The sequence below is a fragment of the Pinus tabuliformis genome, chromosome 9 (assembly GCF_031772625.1).
Source record: "Pinus tabuliformis cultivar Carrire ecotype Pingquan chromosome 9, CPIR1, whole genome shotgun sequence".
NCBI lineage: Eukaryota > Viridiplantae > Streptophyta > Pinopsida > Pinales > Pinaceae > Pinus > Pinus tabuliformis.
In genome coordinates, this window is record NC_142307.1 from 1,885,249,711 (window position 1) to 1,885,256,872 (window position 7,162).

Genomic DNA, 7,162 nt, shown 5'->3' on the forward strand with positions numbered 1-7,162 from the left:
ACAGAATCCTTGCTTACAGGAAATTTAGAAGGGGCACAAAAGAAAACGTTGATCATGTTTTGCGAAAAGAAAATACTGAAAATCCAACAAGAATTCCATATTATTTATTTATTTAACGTGAACATCCTGGTGCATTTATTCTCTCTTATATCAGGGGCACAAATTTGCACAATGAGCATGTGGAGTTATATCTTAAAGGTTTCAAATTCAGAAAAAGGATGTTTGACAGTCGTGACAAACTTATTGCTCATTTCTAGAAGCAGATCAATGATCTTAATTAACTATATATTCTAAAATATTATATATAAATTACTATTATTTAAATTTATTTTAATTTGATAAATATATTATGTTTTTTTATTAATAAGATTAATTATAACTATATTAACAAATCAAATCAATTGAATAAAAAAATATTTAGTTAAATTTTTACTATTTATTACATCTCTTCCTTCCATTGCTCTCAACATAAGAGAATATATACATATAAACATTATTTATAATAAAAACTAATTTAAAGCCATGTTAAATTTGAATTTATTAACATATTTTTTTTTAAATATTAGAAAAACATTAACTCTTTAAAAGAACATGTAGAACACATGAAAAATGACATCATGGTGGTACTAGTCGGGGTTATGTCATTTGTCGAGGACATGTTTTAGGTTGTGGAATCAATTGATGTTCACTTGTGTATAAAATGAAGAGATTAATTTGTCGTGGAAGGATATCACCAGAATGTGAAGCATAATAAATTGAGGCATAAGAGCAATGTTGTTGAATATACAACTAATACTAATGCTTAGGGATACTTAGGGTCTGGGAATTTGCTAATAAGAAATTCGGGGCCAAATCGGGCCATTGCAATCGAGTAAGAGAAACTCAAAACTCGGGTGGTAGACTGAAAGCGCCAACAAGTTCCTTTTTTCCTCATCTAATAGAAGAAGAACATTATCATAATGCAACAAAACTACAAAACAAATTTTGAAATTTTTACGTACATAAGAAATCCATAAAAAATTTGTCCTTGTTCACTTCTATCCACAATTTAAGTGAGCTTTTAACCTTAAGTAGACTTTTAATCTTAAAAGAAAATACTTTTAAGTCTTAAAACAAAATGGTTAAAGCCATTTACTCTTACAATACAATATTTAAAAAGTCCTTACTGTTACGATATACCACTAGGACTAGACACCCTGCTTTGAAACTATGGATAACTAATTTCTGAAGAGGCAATAATGCCAGTGGAACATTGATAAGATGTTTGCTCCCATCCTAATCCAGTCTACTTTTCTTGGCATCCTGTTTAAGAGAGATCTTAACCATCCAACGAATCCAAGGTGATGTGTGCTTCTACAATTTCAACTCTAAGATCCATAGTAGCAGAGAAACTCTTAAGATGAGTCCATTTCTACCAATCTTTTCATCAAATATAACATTCTTTAGATATTTCAGCTCTCCAACTGATTTTGGCAGGTTCCTCAACCGAGAACACTCTCTCATGTCAAGCTCCTCGAGTTTCTTCAGCTGTCCTATTTCCTCAGGAAGTTCTTTCAAGCACTCACATAAAGAAATGTCCATATATTCCATCTTCCCAAGTTTTCCAATAGATGTTGGAAGCTCTATCAAACCTAGACATGCAGATATTCTTAACATTCTTAAAGAACTGAGCCTCCTAATATCATTAGGTAACTTTTGAAGAAGGTGATAGTTAGTGATAGACCACTTTTGAACTGAAGACATGTCACAAATACCAATGGGAAACTCCTCCAAATCACAACAATGATCCATGTTAAAATCTAGCATTATGGGAAGCTTTAGATTCGACTGGTTGCCATTGAACCGGGACATATTTCCAAGCCCTTCACATAAGCTCAAAGATACCTTTTCTAAGTTCTGTAAGACTTTACTGTGCTCTTGAAGTGGGGGCACAATCAACCTCTCCAAACGAATAGTCTTGAGCTAAGCGAGTGATGATAACAATGGAAGACCCTTCACTAAGGATCTCTTGAACCCGTAATTAAATACTATGAGGACTTTCAATTTTCTCATTTTACTCAAAAACGATGGAAGAAAGTAATTGGCTGCAGAAAAGAGTAGAACCAAAGCCTCTGCCTCACAAAAATTCATGTTACACCACTAGTTCTCTTCCATTGTCCCTGTGTGAATGGAAACTATTTGAGCATTAAACACTTGATCCTTGAACAGATCCCATTTCCCTAGTACACTCTCCTCCTTTCTAGGTATAAACAACCTCTTCCTGCAAAGTATCCTATCTTGGGATGACATATATAGGGCCAAGGCTCGCATGACATCATGCTAGGAAAAGTACAGCTCAGAGGCACTTCCATAATTGATTGCTTGACTCCTGAGATTGCTTGTTAAATTCAACAAATTTCTACTTGCAAGCACTAGAAAGATGACAAAAGCATCCTACCACTCTATCTTTTGCACGTAAACCCAAATGTCTAATAATACATCCACAAATATTTTTCTATCCTCTGGAAATGACCGCAGGTCTAAGAAGCACTCTCGTGCTTCCTCATCAAGGACATCAATATTGGACTCTAAGCATTTAAAAAACCCTTCTTTGTGATAATATGATATTGATTTACCATTTAATATCTTCTTCTTAGCACTCTCCCACACCAGACAAGGATCACCATGAAAAGAGATTCCTATCACCTTCAAATCCAGTGGAAGACCTTTACATTGTGCTTGCACCTGCTTGACTAGATGTTCATTAGCAATGCTTAGAATTGATTTCTATCCAAAAGCTCAAAAGTAGAAAAGGGACAGAGCATCACCATCATCCAACAATGGCAATTCATAAAGCTGAGTAGAAGTCATTTTCGGGATGGTAGAACGATCTTGGGTTGTCACAAGTGACATATCCTACACTTTCAAATAACAAATTTTCCAAATTTTCCCTAGACCAGACATCATCCAGTATCACTAGAGCTGGCTTGGCTTGGCCTGCCTTAGTAGTTGTTGCTGCATCTCTCTATGTACTTCCTCCAAATTCTAAAATTCATGTCTCTTTCTCCGGACAATATCCTCCCACATGGTCTCTAAAATTACCTTCAGATTTGGGGACTCTGACAGAGTGATGAAAATTATATTGTTTTGGAAAACATCTTTGATGTCTTTATTGTTGTTGAGGGTCAATGCCAGAGTAGTTTTGTCGAGACCTCCCATACCATGCAAGCCAACAATGGTCACCTCACTCTGGAGCAGAGTTCGCTTCAAATTCCAAATATTTTTTTCCAACCCAACTGCAAAATCAGACATTCCCAACCCAACATAATTACAAGGAACCTCGACAAGAGCACCATCAAACATATTATTTGCACCCATTTGTTGAAGTATCATCGCATTTTGTTGTGGATCATTCGTAAGCTTAGACACGTGTTTGAAGATTGTTTCATTCATCTTGCTCTCATCCATTGACCCCAACTCGTACTGTTGGCGAAGGTTCGTCAGCTCTGCTATGAGATTCTTCACTTCAAGAAAGATGTTGACAGGCATCTGGTACCAGAGGAAGTCGGAGATTTCCCCCTCCAGCTGACGGATTTGAAATCCATATCTGAGGCTATGAAAAAATTTAAAACAGCTGGTACCCTCCCACTTTTTCAGCAATTCCACGCCTTTCATCAGCGTTTTCAGGAACTTCTCGTAGCTAGGATTCTGTTCATTTTTGGGCTTTCGTAAATTCGACAAACTCAATAGCTGAAATTCCTTTATGAGTCCTGTGAGCACCGTATCCAATCTACTGCATGCATTCTTACAATTAAATCTATCCATGACAAGTTCCTGTAGTGGCCTCGCTAGTGAATAAAGAGTCCCGACAATTCAAAGCCCGACCATTATTAGAAGAAATTCAAGTCCGCATGAGACAAAAGTGTAGTAATTTGGAGATTTCCAGACACTGGCCAAGGCTGGGAGAGGGTGAATTCTGTGGTTTTCTGAGTTGGGTTTTCGTGTTTTAGGTTGTGGAATCAATCGATGTTCAGTTGTGTATACAATGAAGAGATTAATGTGTCATGGAAGGATATCAGTAGAATTTGAAGCATAAGAATTTGACTCAAAAGAGAAATGTCGTTGAATACACAACTAATACTAATGCTTAGGGATACTTAATGTATGGGAATTCACTGGTAATAAATTTGGTGCAAAATTGGGCCATTGAAATCGAGTAAGAACAATTCAAAACTCAGGTGGTAGATTGAAAGAGTTGACAAGCTCCTCTAGTGGCCTCGCTAGTGAAGAAAGAGTCTGACAACAGACTCGCAAGCGATCACAATTTGTTTCTGGGCATTCATATTATTTGAGGATTAAGCGAATTTTGGGCAGATAATTAATGTATCAACGATGCGATCCAACAACCGTATATCAACAAAGCAAATTGCAAATACTTATAGGCCAATATGGACAAATTCTGTGTAAAAGTATTTTTCATTAACAGAAAAAGGGAGTATATTAAAATGACATGACAAAAACCGTTTAAAAAATGTGCAGAAAGGTAATCAAAATTGTTTTCAAAGTAGGAAAAAACTTGTATTTTGCATGAACACTGAAACTTCCCAAAGAGAAAAATCTGAAGCAAAAACTTGTGTTGCCTGTCTTGTAAATTTGAAGATTTGTTCTTGTGCAAATGTGAAAAAATCGTGTGTGTGAATATCATGCTTGTGAATTTGTAAAAGTGATGTAAATTAAAAATCTTAAATTTTAAAAAATCATGTATACTTTCTATTTAAGAAAAAAATTGGTATTTGCAATGGATTTGTAAGTAAAAGTTCCATATGCATGTAGTGAAAAATCTAATTTTCAATTTATTTATTTATGTTAAAAAAGGAATTATTTCAAATCAGGAGTCTAATAATTATTAAAAAAAAAAAAATGTAGAGATTTTTCCTTATTTCATATAAGGAATTTATTAATTATTAAAGAAATTAAAAGTAGATATTTTGAGAATTTATTAGCTTAAAAATTTTAAAAGTAAAGATTTTGGGTTTATATTTAATCTCTTTATGTTGATCCTTATGTTTTCATTTTTTTAAATGTCAAGATAATATTGAACATATTGTGTCATTTTATGATCTAATCACCTATTGTATTGGTTTTGTTTCTTAAGGTGTTCACTTGAAACAAGGAATTAGCAAGTTTATGAGCCTAAAAGATAGATTACTAGAATATTATTTTCCAAAGAAACACCAATTTCCATAACATCCTTCTTGTCAAACATGTGGAAACCCTTTTCCCATATGTCACCATTATAAAATGTCTTATTAACTTCCACAGTAGCCTACCTAGTCAATTGGATATTATATCCACTATCGACCTCTTGGGAAATATCACATAATTTAGTTTAAAACTTGCTTACTTGGTCTTCACATAACCAAATAAGGGGTCATCAATTAACATAGTTACCTTAATATCATCTACCTTATCCATCTACTAGATCACTGAGCCCATATCCCCCCAGGACACTTAATGCTCTATACATACTTATTGTCTCGATACTCGACACCTAACATACAAACGAGCTTGTAGATTGAAGCCCTAATGTCTCGATACCTGATATCTCCAAACGCCACTATCAAGCCAATATGCCCTCGAGTAGAGGCTAAAGAGTGTCATTGATATTGATATCTTAACATCCAAAATCGTAACATCCACGTCGTCGCTATTTGGTTAACACTTAGACATCACCTTCATGCCAAGCCAACCCTCCATTGCCATGTCAACATGCCACATCACTTCCCACATTGGTGCGACATCATAATGAGATGTTAGCATGAGAATCAACTACCACACAATTGACATGCAGTATCCGCGGGTCCACAACAACCCACTACATCATTACTCTATCGATATCGAGCTTTCTTGTTGGTGACTAGTGTCCTACTTACTGATGTCTACTACCCAATATTGTGACATTCTGATAGGTAAATGTTCCAACAACTAATACATTGATAGGTCGATTTCACCTCTCGATGGGATCTAGTCCCCAACCATCAAGTGGCAATCCTTCAACCCTATATCTCCATGAGCTAATGGATAATGTAGGATCTACTAATATCGAGGACATGTTTGACATGACATCTAGGTTAGTTGTGGCTTTTTGCACAATTAAGTGATGGGGAGCACTATTTTCCATCATTATAAACCATAGGTATATAGATTTTGTATGGGTGCTAATGTGAAGATTTACCCAAAAAGGATGGATTCTTTTGGGGCCTTGGACATCACCTAAGGAGAAGCACCATTATCATCCTAGGGCCTACGAGTGGTGTTTAAGGCTTAGTAATAATATAAACTATGCACTTGGTACAAAACCATCGCTCAGTGCCTCTATTGTGAATAGTTAGCCTAGTGGTGCTCATGGAGACCATCTAAGGGATCGTTCTTATGGCCTTTAACATTTTTCAAGGATGAAAACTAGTCCCTAAGGGCCCAAAATAGGTGTAACATAATGTTCATGGTCCATGTATAAGCTCCCAGTCCACTTCAATACAACCCCTACAAAGCAAATATTTTGCCCACTTATGTTGTATGGACAATTTTTAATATTTCCCTTTAGTGGTTAATTCCTATTGACTACTACTATAGATATTGGAATATCTAGGATGGAAAAGTGTTTGGAATTTTTCATGTTATATCTTGATTCCTATTTCTACACTTTTTATCTTTCAACCTCTATTCTTCTAGCAATATATACTTGTCTCATATAAAACCTCAAGCAATACGCTTGGTAACACCCTTTAAATAATATTTACTCTCATTTATTAAATATTTTGTATTTTCACTTTTCAACTTCAGTCACAAAAAAATAATAAATCTAGTTAACAATGAGTAAAATCCATCAAAAGTGCTACCTAAATTCGTAGTTATTTTATCTATTAGAGATGATGAAACTATTTATTAAATTAAAGATATCAATATATGACATAGTAATCATGATCATTTATGGGAATTCTTACCTATAACTATTCATGTGATACATAACTTTGGTTCCATTACAAGAGATATTTAATAATCAGGCCATGTTCATTCTAGCAATGATATAAAAAATAAGATGGGATCCTAGTTTCTTCTTTGCAAGTTCTCATTTTGGATAGTCTAAAAAAAGTTGTTTTGTTTGACCTTTGGTATTATTTAA

At 34.8% G+C, this 7,162-nt stretch overlaps 1 pseudogene; it reads right to left on the bottom strand.

Annotated features, from left to right (window-relative positions):
* Nucleotides 1-1,318: 1,318 nt before the first annotated feature.
* LOC149156454 (putative disease resistance protein At5g47280) lies at nt 1,319-3,799 on the bottom strand (annotated as a pseudogene).
* Nucleotides 3,800-7,162: the final 3,363 nt, after the last annotated feature.